This window comes from Centruroides vittatus, unplaced genomic scaffold, assembly GCF_030686945.1.
Source record: "Centruroides vittatus isolate TY-2023 unplaced genomic scaffold, ASM3068694v2 contig_457, whole genome shotgun sequence".
NCBI lineage: Eukaryota > Metazoa > Arthropoda > Arachnida > Scorpiones > Buthidae > Centruroides > Centruroides vittatus.
Genome location: NW_027122253.1, coordinates 263,269 through 282,953, shown reverse-complemented (window position 1 = coordinate 282,953; position 19,685 = coordinate 263,269). Strand labels below are relative to the sequence as shown.

General features: G+C 27.4%; 1 long non-coding RNA gene across 1 annotated transcript; it reads left to right on the top strand.

Annotated features, from left to right (window-relative positions):
• Positions 1–29: 29 nt before the first annotated feature.
• LOC136977374 (uncharacterized) lies at positions 30–3,924 on the top strand. Its single transcript, XR_010881079.1, has 3 exons — positions 30–150; positions 464–608; positions 3,765–3,924. It is a non-coding gene; the product is annotated as an uncharacterized lncRNA (long non-coding RNA).
• The last annotated feature ends 15,761 nt before the right edge of the window (positions 3,925–19,685 follow it).

Sequence of the window (19,685 nt, the reverse complement as noted above, 5' to 3'; positions counted from 1 at the left end):
GATATTATGATATTACCTACAACCGCCATGTTCTGGGAACACTATGTTTCTTATTCTACTCCTATATTTGACATATCGACTTATTTTCTTATCAGGGCAGCAAGACCAATCGACAAGTTCATTTCCTTGATCAAGCCTTTTTCCATGAACGTAACTATTTTCAATTATACTATACTATTTTTGAAATCTTAATTAATATTTATAACAATTACATTTCTGAGAGTTACTCACATGTAACAATGTAAAACATGGAAGTATTGTAATATATGATTGTTATATGTGAGAAATTTCCAGTTTTGTTTTCATCTGCTGAGAAAATATTTGTAAATGTCATTTCATTAATTATTATATTTATATCATTCACTTAATGCTTTTGTATATTATACTTGTTATAAAAGTTTCCATACGCCTAATGTGTTTTTTCATAAAATAAATACAACTAAAAATATATTTTATATTTCAGATATGGATATGCATTTCCATCACAACAGTGTTATTTGTTTTCATTACATATGCCATGCTGAAAAGAGAAGCTCAAATTTTAGACACGGAGCATCCAAAGTTTTTAATTCTCTGCTGGATGTTAATAAGAAATGCTCTTCTTCAAGGTGAGTAAACAGATCTTTAGCACATATTTTATAAAAATAAGTAAAACAAACTTTCTTGCACTTTTTAATACATTGTAAATGCAGTTAGTTGCACAAAAATATTTTTATATGAAGGGCTCTCTAGCTTCACGTAATGACCACGATGGTACCAAAATTTGTACAAATACTACCGAACTCATAGTAAAAAAGTATTGTGCAAAACACAATTATGTTTGAAATTGTGTCAATAAAGTGCGTCGCAATAGAAAGCAGAAAATCATTCATCACTTTTTCGTGATGTCTGAAGGTGTCAATGAGGTTGATATTAAGTGTGGTAAAAATTTCTTACTGTTTTGAATCAGAAAGTCCATTGAACACATTTGGAAAATTGTTCCATTTGCTGAATTACGTGTTTGTTTATGACAGAATAGGAACGTTTTTTCGATTCGCATGAATATGGGGTAAATTCACAACAAAAAAATCACATGGTACAAAATCAGGTACGAAATCAGGTAATTTAAGTGCTATGCAATTCGAAAAATAGCAATTAACTACTGTTTTCTTGGAAAATGATCTGGAAACAGCTGTTGCGTTGGTCTTGCAATATAACACACACTGCTCAATCTTGCATGAAACTCTTCCTGTCTTCACGTTTTGTTTGCAATATTGAAAGCATTAATGTAGAAAATTTGCAGCTAATTCATGAACAAGTAAAAGAAAAGAAAATTTTTCAAAGTCAATTCCTACTTAGGTCAACGAAAAAAAATATTATTTTAGTTACTTTTTATTAAATAATTACAATTAATATAAATATGTATATACATATGACAGAATTACAATATTAAGCGGCAAAATAGAAAGAGAAATCGAAATTAAACCCAAAGCATAAAATTTTTTTAATTTTATTTTTTGAGAAAAATCCTTTATTCTAACCACTAAGCCACAACTGCTAACTCACTTTTGAAAATTGTTTGGATAAAACGTCTACTTAAAGCAAAAATTTTTTAAAATTTATCGACTTTCGTAAGAATTCAACTCCCATTCTGCACATTCACACAGAAAATACTAGAATCCTTGCATTTTCCCGATTGAACTGCTGCCTGTTGATTTCAATTTTTATTACAAACTGCTAAAACTCTATTTAGAGTATTAATAATTAGATTTTGATTTAATAATAGTCTTTTTATACCGAAAAATACTCACGGTAGACTGCCTCACAGCTTAACAGGTTCCAAAAAACTCTTATATTGCCGTTTTAAAAATGCATTTCGAATCAGTATTATTTTTTCTCACCCCTCTTCAGTGTTTAAGTTCTTCATATACTCCTTTACACTTATACAATCCTTATTGCTTTATTTTTTAAAGAACGCCTTATTGCTGTAGTGCACTGTTGCAAGAAAAAATTACCGTACTTTTAGAAGGCAATGTAAAAAGAACTCGAAAGTACTATATACGTGTTAAGGAGTTTATAAAGAACTTAAGCGCTGAAGAGGGGTCAGAAAAAAATAATAATAATACTGATCCGAAATGCATTTGTAAAAAGACAATAAAAGAGTTTTTTGGAACTGGTTAAGCTATAAGGCAGTCTACCGTCATTATTTTTCGGATTAAAAAGTCTATTATTAGATCAACATATAATACAGCTACCAAAGGAAATTTAATAAGGATTAATAATTAGGTTAATACTACCCGTGGTATCGCAGATGGCGACGGTGTAATATTATTTCTCTAGATACTAGACGGCGACAGGGTAATTTATTAATTTGCATAATGCGACAGATAGTACGGGTATGCCCCTAACGTTTAGATCACTCGGTATTCTACTTCGAAATTATCCATTGTTAATCCGCTTTCATTTTAACACTCGATAATCTGATTCGAGATTACCGGAAACGCGGCCATCTCGAACGCAGGGAAGAAATTTCCCAGTCGTCATCTAGTATCTAGAGAATAAATTCTTCGTCGCCATCATCGATACTACAGGAAATATTGACCGATAATTAAATTTAATTAAAGAATTAATATTTGAAAAAACTGTATAAACATCAAGTGTCATCCACTACAAGTTTAAAAAATGTATTTGAACTTGTGTGGATAAATAAAAATTATTTTATTAACGATTGAAAATTTGGACAACATAAAGTAAAGCATCGATTATCCGACTTTATTGGAGACTGGGGTTGGTCGGATAATTGAAAAGTATGAAAAAATACATTATTAGTATAGTGTATTAGGCCTGGTTCAAATACTAGCCTCCCTTTCATGGTCTAGCCAGTGTTGCCAGCTAAAACATGCAAAAATTTAACAAAAATAATATTAAAGTAGCCAAGACATAGTTAAATATTGTCGCGCCACATCACTAGCAGACATTTGAATTTGGCAACTAGAACGCGGTCGGATAATCGATGCTCTACTGTATATAAATATATATATAGAGAGAGTGTTAACTAATAGGAATTTCAAAAGAGAAGTGAAACGAATGATCATGCTAGTTTTTAAGGACATGCTTGTAATACTTTTTTTCATATTTTTCTTCACAAAGAACGCGATTTACACGACACTTTTCTCGACGGCACTTTTTTGAAATGAAGTGATCTTTTATCAGTTACTCACCCCTTGCCTTAATTAACAAATTTTGTTACCATCATGTTCAACCGTCCAAATTTAAATTAGTGTAAGCAGAAATAGATTTACCACGTGATCAATTTGATTCTGATAAATTTATGATTCAATTTTATCTTATTAATTAAGAGATGACATTTACCTGTATCTACTCACTGATGATTAGGAACAGGTAAAACAGATAACGTAGACGAAATTAGTCAGAAACACTTCATAAGCATGCAGAAAAGTTGCTTCATCAAAACATAACTAACGAAAGAGGCATAAAACAGATTAATTCGCAACGTACTGTATTTCAAAACATTATATTTGTACCTGTTAAAGAATCACAAGTAATTTTATAAAATAGCCAACAGAACTTCGGCTTGAGATAGAAGAAGTGAGAAATAAAAAGAAAATAATCACAAATTTATATTACGTCTGTATCTATCGACCAGGTGTTCCTAAGCCACAACACTAATCCCTATTTAGCAATTATGTACTACTACTACACATACATAAATATCACTCGTGAAAAACATAAGTAAAAGTTTTTGTTCCGTATTTTTATGGCAGATACGGAAATTGATCACATCATTCTCCGCACATTTCGAATTTTAATTGGATGTTGGATCCTGGCGGTATTTGTCCTTACTTCAGCATATACGGGAGTTTTGCCTTCCTACTTAATTTATCCAGGAAGTGAAAAAATTCCCGAAAATTTTGTGGAATTGGCACAATCGGTAAGAGATGGAAACTATAAGATCAGCCTGACTTTTTCCTCTGACGAAGAAGCAATTTTTTTAATTACAGGGGTATGTAAATTATTATTTATATAATTCTGTATTCAATGTATAACTGAAAATCATTTCAATAATTTAAAGGGATAACTTAAACGTATTATGATATTACCTATTATTATAATAGAATTAAAATATCAAATACTTTTTCTTGTAATCGTAGTAGTATTGATTTTTTGAAATTCGGTCTCTACTTGATTTTCTGTATTGAACAAAGACCAAGACTTCAAATGAACTCCTATAACATTTATTTAACAATGCATTTCAAATTAAATAAGACGTTTTCACAATTCTTCTTAGGGTACAAATACATAAATATCCATGATAATATTGAGCCACGGTATTACAATACTAAGAAATAACTCCCGGAAACATGAATCAAATGACTTCGATATTTCCCTATCCTGCTTCACCTTTACACTACTTTTTATACTTTACTATAATGTATGAAACATTATCAATCCTAATTCAATTATTTAAATTAATTAACATTTTACTTAACTTTTATATCCATTTATTTAATAATTAATCAAAGTACCCACTATCTATAATATTTTAGCTGAGGTTTTTTTAAACTGTTTTTTTAATTTATTGATGTTTAATTAAATTTTCAGCGTTGTGATAAACTTATTTGTTTATAGATGTAACATACATTAAGATGTGATTATTTTTCGAAATTCATGCGTTTTTATATGTTATAGTTTTAATAATATAATTGTATTTTAAGTGTTCATGTTTGTCCCGTGTCTGAAAATTATTAAATTAATTATCCATTATAATGAAGGATATATTGAAACTATATTTACCTTTAAAACCTATACATCAGCATTAATTTTACACTAGCTAATTTGCTTCCTAATCCATCAGAGTTTTACTGTAAAGCTCTAATTAGTTATTATTTGCAATTTTTCTTCAATGAGTAAATGTAAATTATATAAAACCGAATTTTACTTCTTTCTTTAGAATTTGTAGCAGTTCTATACAGTTTTTATGTAAATTCCAAGTTTTTCATTTTCTTTCTAACGTCTTGTAACAAATCAGAATTAAAGTAAGAATTAAATTATGTTTATTAAATAAATTCTTATTAATTTACATTTATTACAAAAATCAATACGTATTTCAACCCTCAATATTCCGTAGCTGTTTCGTTAGTTTTTGACATCTTCGCAAGAATTTTATAGTGCTATATTTTAAATTTTGTCGTTTTTTTTCTTTTTTAATGCTTGAAGTATTTAATTTCATCAATTTCTGACCCACTTTTATTGTTACAGAGCAGTATACGCGAGTATTAAATTTCAATCTGAATTGTAATGTATCACTTATAACTATCAGAATTTTCATATTAGTTTTCATTAATAGAAATTGTTCTGACTTCTACAATTTGTTGCGGATTTTAAAATGTCTCTGTGTATTATCTATGACTTATAACATTGATGCTGTCAGGATTATCATGACATGAAATGTCATCCCAGTAAAAATTTATTTACATTTGGACTAATAAATATCTCTGAGAAAAACAACTGAATACTGTTGACTTCGTAATGCAAATATTTCATGAAATAACAATATATACTCAATTTATTAACTTGTCACTTGATATATTGCATTTCATAAATATAGTAATTTATTATTTTTTTATTGATAACGAACCTAATTGTATTATTTTTTACTGTTAGCGGAAATTACCTGACATGTTCCACATATTTTTAAAAAGTATTAAAGAGAATAAAAACAATAGGGTAATATTAGGTAATGGCAATGAACTGCAAAAGGTTCTTGATGGAACAGACGCCTTACTTGCAACGAAATTAAGGATTGACCCGTTAACAATGAAGTTTCGTAAACAGAATTTCTACGTTTCGCCGGATTCTCTTTTCACTAACTTTCGCTTCCTGCAGATAAACAAGCTTCGACTTTACCAACAAAGAGAAGTGTTTGAAATGTAAGTAATTGCAACCGATATATTGTAATGTAATTTTTTAATTTTTGTTATACAATTTTCAGGATAAATATCTTACATCAAAGTGGATTATCATTGAAACTGCAACAAGATATTATAGAAGAAGATCGAAGATATTACGAGTTTAATTTTTATGATGACAAGGGAGATGAAAAATCTCTGAAAGTGGAAGATCTTAGAGGACCATTGATTTTGTTAATATTAGGTTACATTCTTTCTTTTTTGATATTTATTGGAGAAATTTTGATTGGGAAATGTAAAAAAAAGTAATTCTTCCATTAATTTAATATTTAGTTACATATTTTAACAATATAATAACTTTCATTTCACAAACTATTCAATGGCTTTACTCTTTTAGAAATTACATCTAAACACTAACTAGATTGTACTACTTTTGAGTAATTGACAACACGATAAACTATGACGTCTATGTCACTGATTAGTGATATCTAACAAAAATATTACTTATACACTTTTTACATTCGTTGATATTTCCATTGCACTTATATGTATAATATTAGATTAACATTATATAAATACCTATTGTGTTTTTTACAAATGAAATTACAGTTTTCCACACAGAGATTGCAACGTTTTGAAATAATCAATATTATAAATCGAACATTACAGAACTGTATAAGTGTTTTTGCAATATTTATATCAATGGGCAAAAAAGAAAATACGACACGTTATTATACTGAACACAGTCTTACTAAAAAGTGTGATATAAAATTTACTTATCGCTGTCTGGTTCCATTTATATTATTATAACAACTATTTTATAACAAATTACAAAAAAAAATTTATATTTATGTCATATATCGTTATAAGTTATAACTTTCGTCTATACCTGAAAAAATATATGTTCTTACCGATACAATACAGTACCCTAAATTTTGCTATTCATAATGCACCTTTTTCGGCATACATTCGTAATATGTTCATTTCTTATCTATGTGTATTTTCATTTTAAACTTACAAATCCTAAAAATACTTTTACACGTGCTGGTATTTTTTTTTTCAAAAAGTGACTACGTCTTCATTACTTGATGCCAAGATAAGCAAAGACAAAATATTTGTTGCTCCAGTTATATAACTGTAGACCATAGTATACAAATTACATATATTAAGAGATATTTTTGTCGAAAAGAGAAACATTTCATACTTTTCTATTTCAAAGTATTGTTGAAGATATTTATACTGCTAAAATCTGCTTTACATAATTGTTCTTTATGAAGCACACCACTAACTTCAATCAACGATGAAAATGTTGAGTAGAGTCCGCTAATAACCTAAAAAGTGAAACAATTTTCATATATGTGTTTTAATTTACAATGAGAGTTTAATTAGTACTCACTCTGATTACAAAATTTCTTTTTACGTAAAAGAAGCCTCCCATCGAAATTCCTAATGGGTTTCTTCCAAATCTTTTCATAAAATCGAGTACCTAAAGGTTAAGAAATTTCACCATTATAAGTCGAATAATTATTGGTAAAAAAATTCAACTTCGGGTCGTAGTTAAAAATTTTAATCTAGCTCCTTTGCACTCACCCTGAAACCCTTACATTTTTTCATAAATGTTTTCTAAACAAAATTAAAATCCAAAAAGTATAAAAATAAACGTACCTTCAACTTGAATAATGGTGACAAATCTGCAGGAAACACTTTTTCGACAGAAATGAAATTGTCGTACAACTGAATAAATAAATACGTGATGTTAAAATCAAAAACATGAAATTTATCAAAGTAAATTACAGCGAAATTACGAAAAGTCGTGCTATTTAATGATATTTTTCGCAAATAAAATGAAAACTAAAAATGGTCATATTTAATATATAGTGTTTTAAAACTTCAATATTACGTATAAATATTATTTTTATTTAGTAATCTTTCCTACATAAATTAAATAAGATAGAAAAGTTTAAAATGGAAGCAGTAACAAAGTTAAAACCGGGTTTTAACTTTGTTACTGCTTCCTTTTCGTGACCAATCGATTAAAATAAGTTTTATTACTATTCAAAATCATAGTAAGTAATAATAATTCGAAATAACAAGTATAACTGTTTTCGTGATAATAAATATCAAAATTTCATTATGGCTATTTAAGATTTTTAAATGTATTCTTATTATAAAAGAGCATATAAAATTATCTCATATTTTAAATTTGTACTAACCAACGAAGTAAAAGCAGACAATTTCCAACACACTGCAACAAATGCAAACAGCGAAACAACAGAAATACAAGAGATTACAATACGTAAATAGAATTCCATCTTTACAAACAATCCAGCATACAACATGAAAGAAGTGATGTAAACCAAATGAGTATGAACAAAGGGGAGAAAAATCTTCCATTTGTCATTAAGAACTACGAAGAATTCCCAAATTTCCACGTGTTTTTCAAGTGTTTCTTCAACTTGTTCCTGTAGTGAGTAACTTCTTATTTTCAGTTGAGTTAACTCTTCAGAAAGCTTAATACATCTTTCTCCAATGAGAAAAAATGTGACTCTAAACACTAAAAATAAGCAAAAAATTTGTCCTGCACAATAAATCAGCAATACGGTATTAAACACGGAACAAATGAATGCTTCTGTATCTGTTCCGTTTTGTCTTTTAATTTCAAGAAATAAAGAAAAGTACGATACGATGGGAAACGTAGTAAATATTCCCATCATTATGAGGAAATCCACTAATAAATACTTACGCAGAGCGCTGATATTCTGCAGTTCCTCATAATAACTGCTTTTCACACAATGAAATGAAAGTTTATTTCTCTTTAATAGTGTAAATTGTCCAGCAACATATTCTATAAGAATAAATGATATTACTGCTGCAGATAATGCATAGTCATTAAAAACACGAAGTACTCGAAAAGCGTAAATATCGGGTTCGTAAATTCTTACGAAGCATATAAATACTACAGTCCAAAGAAATATTTCAATTAGACTATTATAAATATTATATAAAAATGATAAAATATTCACTCTTCGTTCTTCTGATTCCTGTTTGATGCACTGACAAGGGATGCAAAGGTCAAGACCGAATAATTTTGCAGAATTTAATATTGGAAATAAAATATACGCCAAGCAGAACAAATTGTCTGAGGAAGATGGCATGTTAGATTATTTCACTAATCACCTTTATTACTTCTTCGGTTCTTCTATGAAAATGATGAATCGTATTCGTGTTCACGTTTATAAATATCATATGTTTCTGTATGATATAATGATTTTACTTAGTCATTAACTAATTACATTATATTGACTAAGATTAAAAGGCTTTAATGGACTTATCCACTTACTATAAAAGTTTTTAATGGATATAGATGTGTAATATGCTCATGCATTTATGCTCTGCACAAACACGAAAGACTAGAGTTAATGGATGATGAATTTTAGTATTTTATATAATCTTAATTATATTTACACACGCATCTAATAGATAATCATCTTTTCGAATGCTAAAATTAGCACAAAAGATATTTTGTAATACAGAACTATGAATGAAACATTTATAAACGAGACGTTTTACTTTGTCGGCAATGTTTGAAACTGCGTGTGCGCCGTCAAATATTACGCTATTTACTCACCAAAAATTTTATATTCCCTCTTTATCTCTCAACTAAGTAAACCTTCAGTCACTAAAATTTAATAGCATTAACGTTCTTAATACAAAAACCTTTGTGTAAAATTATAGAAATGTTCGACAAAAAGCACGGCAGCTATTAAAATTCGAAATTAGAAAAATCGCGCCCTTCCACAAATATACACATAATATTTAACTGATCGCTAGACTTTCTCTTATATACGAGGTGTGTTAAAATACCAAACTTCCTAATATTATAATCGCGGTAATAAACTTCGTATATTACCGCGATTATAATATTATACATGTTTCTCTTGTTTAAAGTAAACTCCTGCTTGCAGTACACTGTTCTTATCGTTTTTGCCACTGTTGAATGCACCTTGGAATGACTGTTTTTTCAGAAGGAGCATAGCTGTCTTTGCGAATTTCGTTGAATCGCATATACTCTTTGAGAACGACGTCCTTTCAGGGCAGTTTTCAACTTTGGAAACAGGAAATTTTATGCAGGTGCCATGTCTGCAGAGTATAGCGATGAAGAACGATGGCCTAATTGTTAGTGACCAAAAATTGACTGATAACCAAAGATGTGTGACATAGCGCGTTGTCATGATGCAACAAGCTGAGGCCCTTTCCCTTGCACATCTTTCCTCAAATGGTATAAAACTTGTTGTTTGAACCCCTTGTCAATAGTCCGACTTTCTGGCACAAATTTATTATGCACTATGTTTCGAAAATCAAAACAGAAATCGAAGTCTGTCTGATTGCGTTTTTTTATTCTCGAGAACGAAGTTAGATAGATAAAATCCGGTAGCCAAAACCGTACGATGAAAAGATTGGAATTAACTATATACGAACTTTCAATCCAAACTAAAAGTCATGCTTTTTTAATTCAAACATCTCTCTTAAAACGTGTTTGACGACTGGCACGACTGTATTGTGAAAAGAAACAGAATGATGTAGAGGCACAAGCCATTACTGATTTGTAGTGAAAAGCATATATTTTAAATTGAATAAATTAAAAATATAATTAATTTTTATTCAATTTAATAAAATTAAATACGCAATATACAGAAAATATGTAAGTTTTTTATTTATATAAATTTCAATTTTAAGTTTTGTCGTCCAAAAAGCAATTAGGTTGGTTATCCATTTTTCTGAGGGGTGGCCACACCTGCCATATCGGCTCCATAAATTACAAGATTATTGTAAACAGGTAATTTACGAAAAAAAATTTTACACATTGTCTTCTACTTTGAATTAATTCTAATAAATTAATTATTTTGTGTTAATTTAAAAACAGAACATATTCCTAATCAGAAAAAAAGGATATCATGTATAAATTTGCGTAATCCGCGGTACAGATACTAGAGTACTGCAGTTTGAAGGATACTATTCATTCTCACGCATATCGCATTTCCTTTATATATCGAAGCATAAATACATTAAGCAAGAATTTCAATTGTTGTAACTTATAAAGTTTATGAGACATACTTTGTACTTTTATTGCTTATAGATAAAAATAGGTTTCTATTTCATAATAATGAATAGAAACCTATTATACCTATGAATACAATAGAGCATCGCTTATCCGACCCCCGATTAACCGACTTATCGGTTAACCGACCGTGTTCTAGTCGGCAAATTTAAATGTCTGCTAGTGATGTAGCGCTACAATATTTGGTTATGTCTTGGCTACTTTAATATTATTTTTTTAAATTTCTGCATGTTTTAGCTGGCAGCACTGGCTTGACGATGAAAGGGCGGCTAGTATTTAAACCAGGCCTAATAAACTATACTAATAATGTATTTTTCCATACTTTTCGGTTATCCGACTTTTCAGTTATCTGACCAACCTCAGTCCCCAATTAAGTCGGATCAGCGATGCTCTAGTGTAGAAACCTATTAAACCTATCAATAGAAACCTAACATGTCAATTCGTTTTTTCTGCGCATGACTAAAAATTTTAGTTTTTTAATTAAGGAACATTTCGTTAACCCAGTGATTTCCAACCTTTTTGTACGTGCGCCCCCCTTTAAAAAAATTGTTGCGCCCCTTTAATTTTTCTAACAATCTAATTTCATAAATACTCAAAGAGCGCTCGGCTCCAAACGCGAAAGCGAAATGTTCTCGTTCCAGCAAGAGTATGGATGGATGTTTTAGCATTTGTACCCGAAAAATACGCGGCGAGGATTGTGGATTAGGTATACCTATTTTGCTGATTCATTTTTTTGACACCTATTCGACTTTTTTGGTTTGTATTCGAAAATGATATTTTAGAAACAGCTGCATGCCCCCTTGCAAGAGTCCCGGCGCCCCCCTATGGGGCGCGCCTTACAGGTTGGAAACCACTGCGTTAACCCCATCTCAAACAAAATGTTAGAACTATTAATTTTAAATTGTTAAAAAATATTATAGGTAGAAAGAGGTAAAATTTTTTCGTTTTAAAATTTAATATTGAACAAAAACAGACATTTCAGTGAAGCAATGTAATAATTAATTTTAAGAGAAGAATATTCCTTTTCATGGTTCTAAATAACAACAGTTTTTGAATTATTTTATAAGGAACAACTACGAAACACTCAAATCCGAAAAATATTCAATTTATAATTCATATTAACTTTGTTTACTTGTATAATGTTAAATGTGAGCTTATGTAATTTTTAGTTTTTATTAATGTCTGCTTTTATCTGTAAATTAACACAAAATAAGTCTGCAAATTCCAAAATGGCGGTATTGTCACGTTGGCAAACGTTTCAATCAACGCACAGACTTTACTTTAAAACTTTGTTAATGTTTTTCGATAATATTCAGCATTATATTTAAGTTGAACGATTAGCCAAATGTTGCTATAAAATTCGTTTACAGATTAAAATTTTTGTTCCAAATTCTGCTTAAATTTTGGATTAAACATTTTTCAAACTGATGGAAAACAACAAAGAATAAAGAGCGGCTTATTTTTGTATATAAAACGTGTGCGTATGCATTATTAATATATGTACGAACGGTTTATAAAAGTAACTTTCATATAATGCCCAGCAGTTAATGTACAGAACTTATTTGTAATAAAAATCGTTAACACAAAAATAAATAAATATGTATCGGATATTTTAACTATTTCGTGTATTTTTAATAGGACAGCTTCAACGTCACGCGGAAACGCAAGAATACGGGCAACAATAGATTTTCCATTGTTACAGTTTCTTTGTTAAATAGTTTTATTCGAAGGCAAAAGACGTTTTCGAAAGTATGTGCTTAAATTTTTTAAGAAAAATAGTGTCGGAGATAAACATGAGTAATATTTTGACAGACTACATAATATACTGTACAAATATTTTTATAAAAGTAAAATTTCCGATCTAGAAATTTATCATTAGGTAATCATAAAGACCTTAAACTTAATTAACAGCAAAGAACTAGAATAACAAATTAATTTTAAGATAAATTTAATATTTTAAACTGATTTGAAATAGAATATATTTTATTACGAGAGCAAAGTAAATAATGATGAGCGTAAATCTGTGAAAAATATTCGCTTCATTATACCCTAATGCTTGGACCCGAATAATTCACGAATTTTTTTTTCAGAATTGGAATGGATACCTATGTAAAAGATGTATATGACGATGAAGATGAGGATGGAAATGAGAATGGGGATGCAGAATTGATGTTGTCTGAAAAGAAATTTGATCGTCCCAATGTCAACATAGAATTCCCAACAGATTATGATAACAGAGAAGATTTCTTGAGTTGGGATTTCAAAAGTTATCAAGAGGCAAACTATATGGAAATTGTTCTCGATCTGGCTGAAGAATATTTCGGCTATAGAAACCTTAATTCGGAACCGGATTATAAAAAAGATGTTTACTTCTGTTGCGATAAGTATGAAAATTATGATGTATCGCGTGCACAAAAAGTTGAGCTGCAAGCTGTGAACAATTGTCTCAAGAGGTAAGATTAGATATAAAAACCGTACATATATAGGTATTTAATACGTCTTTCATCTCATTTTCTGTTGTTGTTTCTAGAAGTTCAGAGTTATCCTGTGAGCAACAATATGATCCTGCTGCACTAAGTATGAAAATACAAAATGACGATGATGATCAAGATGATTTCTTGAGTTTGGACTTGGAAGGATATCAAGAAACAGGTTATTTAAATATAGTTCTCGATCTTAGTGAAGATTGTTTCTACGGCGAGGATTTTAATTTGCAACAGGTTTTCAGAAACGATGTTGACTTGTGTTGCGATAAATGCGAAATTAATCCAGTATCCAGTGATGAAAAAGTTGAGCTGGAAGTTATTAAAGATAACTGTAATATGTAAGATTCTCATATTTATTTAGCATATATTTCTACCTCACACTCTGTATTGCTTTATATTATGAAAATGAAATTATTTTAATAAGTTATATAGAAATATGAATATATTATTTATTATTATTATTATTATTATTATTTAATATTCATATATTCACAAACATTAAACAAAGGATTGTATTCCTTTTTATCACAATACAATTAACATCTTATTGTGAATATATTATATTGTTAAAAAAATAATAAAATGAAAAAACTAATCATAATTAAATTTTATTATTAGTTTTATAATTTAATGGTAACGAGCAAGTTTTTCATTGATGATGAATTCGATTTTAACAATGATCATTATTTTTTGAATTTAGAATTTTTTTCTTTAAAAATTGGTCGGCATTCATATTAACGTTGATGGCTTTCCATATTTTCACCGAACTTCTTGTATTTATTGACAGTTTTGCCTGAACGTAGACAGTTGTGACCTATTTCCAATAACTTATGATCTGTAGTTTTTAGATAACGTTCTGCTAACAGATATTGAAAGAGACAAATAATCTGAAAATTTTTGTTCTGTGTGACGCACAAAATTCTGTGATTAAATTATCTGTATTTTTGATTGTAGGATCCTTTGCAGTTAGCATAGAATATTCATCATTTGTACCTCTTCTATTTTCTGCCCCACGTAAAGAAGATAGCATTGTCTTTATAACAAGACATTACATGTATTCGTGACTTGTAGAACTAGATCCGTCTGAAATGAAATTTTTCAGGACTGCTAACTTGTAAGATAGTCATTTTCATTTGGTTCTTTTAAGTTAAGTAAATTAATAGATTTTGTATTAATCCACTTAGTTTGGACCTGTTCCAAAGCAAGCTGTACAAGTTTACACTTTTTTAGTAAACAGCATACTATATTACTGTCTTGCATATGAAATCTTTTAAACAGCATTGTATGATAATAATGTTTTACACCATTTTCAACATTGTTACAAAGGATAAACGTGTTACAGTAACGCAATCGACAGAACTTTTCAGGAAAACAAAAGTATCAGCCCATATCATGTTCTCTCATTGAAATTATGACAGGTATATGTGACATATTTGTTTCATCTACTGAATATCTCTGTCTGAAAGGTTATATATCAATAGTATTTAATGTGGAATAAAGCTTAATACATAAAATTTTCACTCATGCATAAAAATTGATTTTTTATTCCATTCAAACCTTCAATTCTATTTTACTAAAAGAGTAAAATCTAGAAATAATAATGATAAATATATGTTATAAATAGTTTTTATTCATTTACATTTTTATTTTTATACAATAGGATAAATGAGGAAATGACATTAAATGTGCATGTTAATAAATCAATATACTGTGCACCAAACAAAAAAAAATTCTCTAAATTAAGAAAATTTTTCAAATTCTTTTTTGGTATGTATTTTTAACTTACAAGTAGATATAAATAAATATGTTTATTTGCTATTCACATACAGGCCGTTCAATATATTTCTAGAAAACTCGGCAGTTATGCTAACATACTTGTAACTTAAGTAATATCATACATACCATTCCAAAAAAATTGAGAGAATTTCTATATATCAATTAATTTGTGTATACATTCGATTCCATGACCAACTACTAGTTCTTAGTTGTTTTATCTAGATGTAGATAGTATAAGTCCAAAGCTGTGTTTAAGAGATACAATCTTATATAATTAGTTCATTAACTGATCTAAATTATGTACTGTATGTGTTATGCTGTTCTCCTGTAAGACAAAATCCTGTACAGTTGTGGTCTCGTGACACTAGTATAGCAATAAAATAAATAAACGTACAAAATGATTATTTACTACCTTTATGTAATATTAATAAGAATTGATAGTAATATAATTAAACACATTATAAATAACATGTGTCGCTATATCCTTAGAGTCAATTCCTCCCTACGTTTTCGATATTTTGCAACATCAACTGTAATATGACTTATCTAAAGCAGCAATGAAAAGGTCCTCCTAACAGATCAAACTGCAAAAATGCAAAATCGAAGTTGCCGTGAAGCCATTCAAGATCAGAGACGCTGAAGCATAAGCTTTGTTTAATAAAATCAAATATAAAATACGAAAAATCTAAAAAAAGTTTAAAAATTTAAACTCCAGAAGTTTAAAAATTAAAATTCAAAAAAAAGTTTAAAAATTTAAACTCCAGAAGAAGTTTAAAAATTAAAATTCAGAAAAAAGTTTAAAAATTTAAATTCAAAAAAAAATTTTAAAAATTTAAATTCAAAAAAAAATAAAAAAATTAAAATTTTAAAAAAATAGCTAAAATTTAAATTAAATAAAGTTAATTTTTTGTTAATTTACTTACTTTATAATAAAATTACTTATTAATTTCTTGTTATTTTCTATCTGAATGTAGAAATAAATTAGTTATTCATTTTTTTTTATATTTTCTATTTGAACGTAAAAAAGTAAGTTATTAATTTGTATTTATATTTTTTATTTGAATGCAAAATAAGTAAATTATTCATTTGTTTTTATATTTTTTATTTGAACGTAAAAAAGTAAGTTATTAATTTGTATTTCTATTTTCTATTTAAACGTAAAAATATGAATTATTTATTTGTTTTTATATTTTTTATTTGAACGTAAAAAAGTAAGTTATAAATTTGTTTTTTTATTTTCTATTTCAACGTAGAAAAGTAAAATATTTATTTGTTTTTATATTTTCTATTTGAACATATAAAAGTAAGTTATAAATTTGTTTTTTTTATTTTCTATTTGAACGTAAAATGTAAATTATTCATTTGTTTTTATATTTTCTATTTGAACGTAAAAAAGTAAGTTATTAATTTGTTTTTTTATTTTTTATTTGAACGTAAAAAAGTAAATTATTCATTTGTTTTTATATTTTCTATTTGAACGTAAAAAAGTAAGTTATTCATTTGTTTTTATGTTTTCTATTTGAACATAGAAAAGTAAGTTATTAATTTGTTTTTCTATTTTTTGTTTAAACATAAAAAAGTAAATTATTCATTTCTTTTTATATTTTTTATTTGAACGTAGAAAAGAAAATTATTCATTTGTTTTTATATTTTTTATTTGAACGTAGAAAAGTAAGTTATTTATTTGCTTTTCTATTTTTTATTTGAACGTAAAAAAGTAAGTTATTCATCTGTTTTTATATTTTCTATTTGAACGTAAAAAAGTAAGTTATTAATTTGTTTTTCTATTTTCTATTTCAACGTAAAAAACTAAATCATTTATTTGTTTTTATATTTTTATTTGAACATATAAAAGTAAGTTATAAATTTGTTTTTTTATTTTCTATTTAAACGTAAAAAAGTAAATTATTCATCTGTTTTTATATTTTTTATTTGAACGTATAAAAGTAAATTATTTATTTGTTTTTACATTTTTTATTTGAACGTAAAAAAGTAAGTTATTCATTTGTTTTTCTATTTTTTATTTAAACGTAAAAAAGTAAGTTATTAATTTGTTTTTCTATTTTCTATTTCAACGTAAAAAACTAAATCATTTATTTGTTTTTATATTTTTATTTGAACATATAAAAGTAAGTTATAAATTTGTTTTTTTATTTTCTATTTAAACGTAAAAAAGTAAATTATTCATCTGTTTTTCTATTTTTTATATGAACGTAAAAAAGTAAATTATTTATTTGTTTTTACATTTTTTATTTGAACGTAAAAAAGTAAGTTATTCATTTGTTTTTTTTATTTTTTATTTAAACGTAAAAAAGTAAATTATTTATTTGTTTTTATATTTTTTATTTGAACGTAAAAAAATGAGTTATTAATTTGTTTTTATATTTTTTATTTGAACGTAAAAAAGTTAATTATTAATTTGTTTTTCTATTTTCTATTTAAACGTAAAAAAGTAAGTTATTAATTTGTTTTTATATTTTTTATTTGAACGTAAAAAAGTTAATTATTAATTTGTTTTTATATTTTCCATTTGAACGTAAAGAAGTAAGTTATTAATTTGTTTTTCTATTTTTTATTTAAACGTAAAAAAGTAAGTTTTTAATTTGTTTTTCTATTGTCTATTTAAACGTAAAAAAGTAAGTTATTAATTTGTTTTTATATTTTTTATTTGAACGTAAAAAAGTAAGTTATTAATTTGTTTTTCTATTTTCTATTTAAACGTAAAAAAAAGTTATTAATTTGTTTTTATATTTTTTATTTGAACGTAAAAAAGTTAATTATTAATTTGTTTTTATATTTTCCATTTGAACGTAAAGAAGTAAGTTATTAATTTGTTTTTCTATTTTTTATTTAAACGTAAAAAAGTAAGTTTTTAATTTGTTTTTCTATTGTCTATTTAAACGTAAAAAAGTAAGTTATTAATTTGTTTTTATATTTTTTATTTAAACGTAAAAAAGTAAGTTATTAATTTGTTTTTCTATTTTTTATTTAAACGTAAAAAAGTAAGTTTTTAATTTGTTTTTCTATTGTCTATTTAAACGTAAAAAAGTAAGTTATTAATTTGTTTTTCTATTTTCTATTTAAACGTAAAAAAGTAAGTTAATAATTTGTTTATATATTTTTTATTTGAACGTAAAAAAGTAAGTTATTAATTTGTTTTTCTATTTTCTATTTAAACGTAAAACAGTAAGTTATTAATTTGTTTTTATAATTTTTATTTGAACGTGAAAAAGTAAATTATTTATTTTTTTTCTATTTTTTATCTGAACGTAAAAAAGTAAGTTATTAAGTTGTTTTTCTATTTTTTATTTGAACGTAAAAAAGTAAGATATAAATTTGTTTTTCTATTTTTTATTTGAACGTAAAAAAGTTAATTATTAATTTGTTTTTATATTTTCCATTTGAACGTAAAAAGTAAGTTATTAATTTGCTTTTATATTTTTGATTAGTATTTAAAAATAGCATACATATTCTTAAAAAGTAATAAGTACATTAAAAATTTGCCAGCACGAATTGACATATAAAAAAAAATATAATCTCTTACAAGACTATTGTGGGTGCCCTGGGAAATGGACAGAGTCGCACTTTTTTTTTGTTAACTAACAGGTTGGTGAGACCTGCTTACAGTGAAGATGGCGGTTCGGATTCGTTACGCGTCACGCGTTACGCGAGTAAGAGTGAGGAAGTGGATGGGTTCGACGATAGAGCGGCGGCAATACTCGAATAAATGACATTAACTACGTATAGAAACAACAACAATTTATTAAGATTAAAGCTACAGTTACATTAGGGGCAAGCTACAGTTTCTTACGGTTTTGGTATGCGAGGGGGGGATTTACACGAATTTTGATAGTCAAACTTTTTGATTTTTGTTGGTCTTGTCACAAGTTCAAGGTATTATCGGCTCGGGTTCCTTCCTCTGACATCAGGTTCTTACGGGACTCGAGACGCACACACTGTCTAACGGACACTACGTAATCGACTTCCTTTTTCTCTTTTCGTCACCCTTTAATCTGCTCGGTCTCGTTCTTCTCTTTTACCAACCAGCACTATTTAAATTTCGTTTCTCATGATTCATGGTTTCTCTGTGGGAACCAAAAAATAAAACATTTTATTTCTAGTGTTTGGTTCCAGCGAGTTCGAATTTTTACACTATATATTTACACGAGTCTTTAACCTTTCAGTCCTTTCACACGCTTTTTAAAGGCAATAACAAGTCTACAGCAAAACTGACTTTTTATTGAAGCGTGTGAAAAAACTGCATGGATAAACACTCGTGTAAATGTATAGTCTTGTAAGAAATTATAGTTTTTCTTAAATGTGAATTAGTCCTGGCAAATTTTTAATGTAACACCTGATTTTCTTAATTTATCTACATTAGTTTTGTACTTTTTA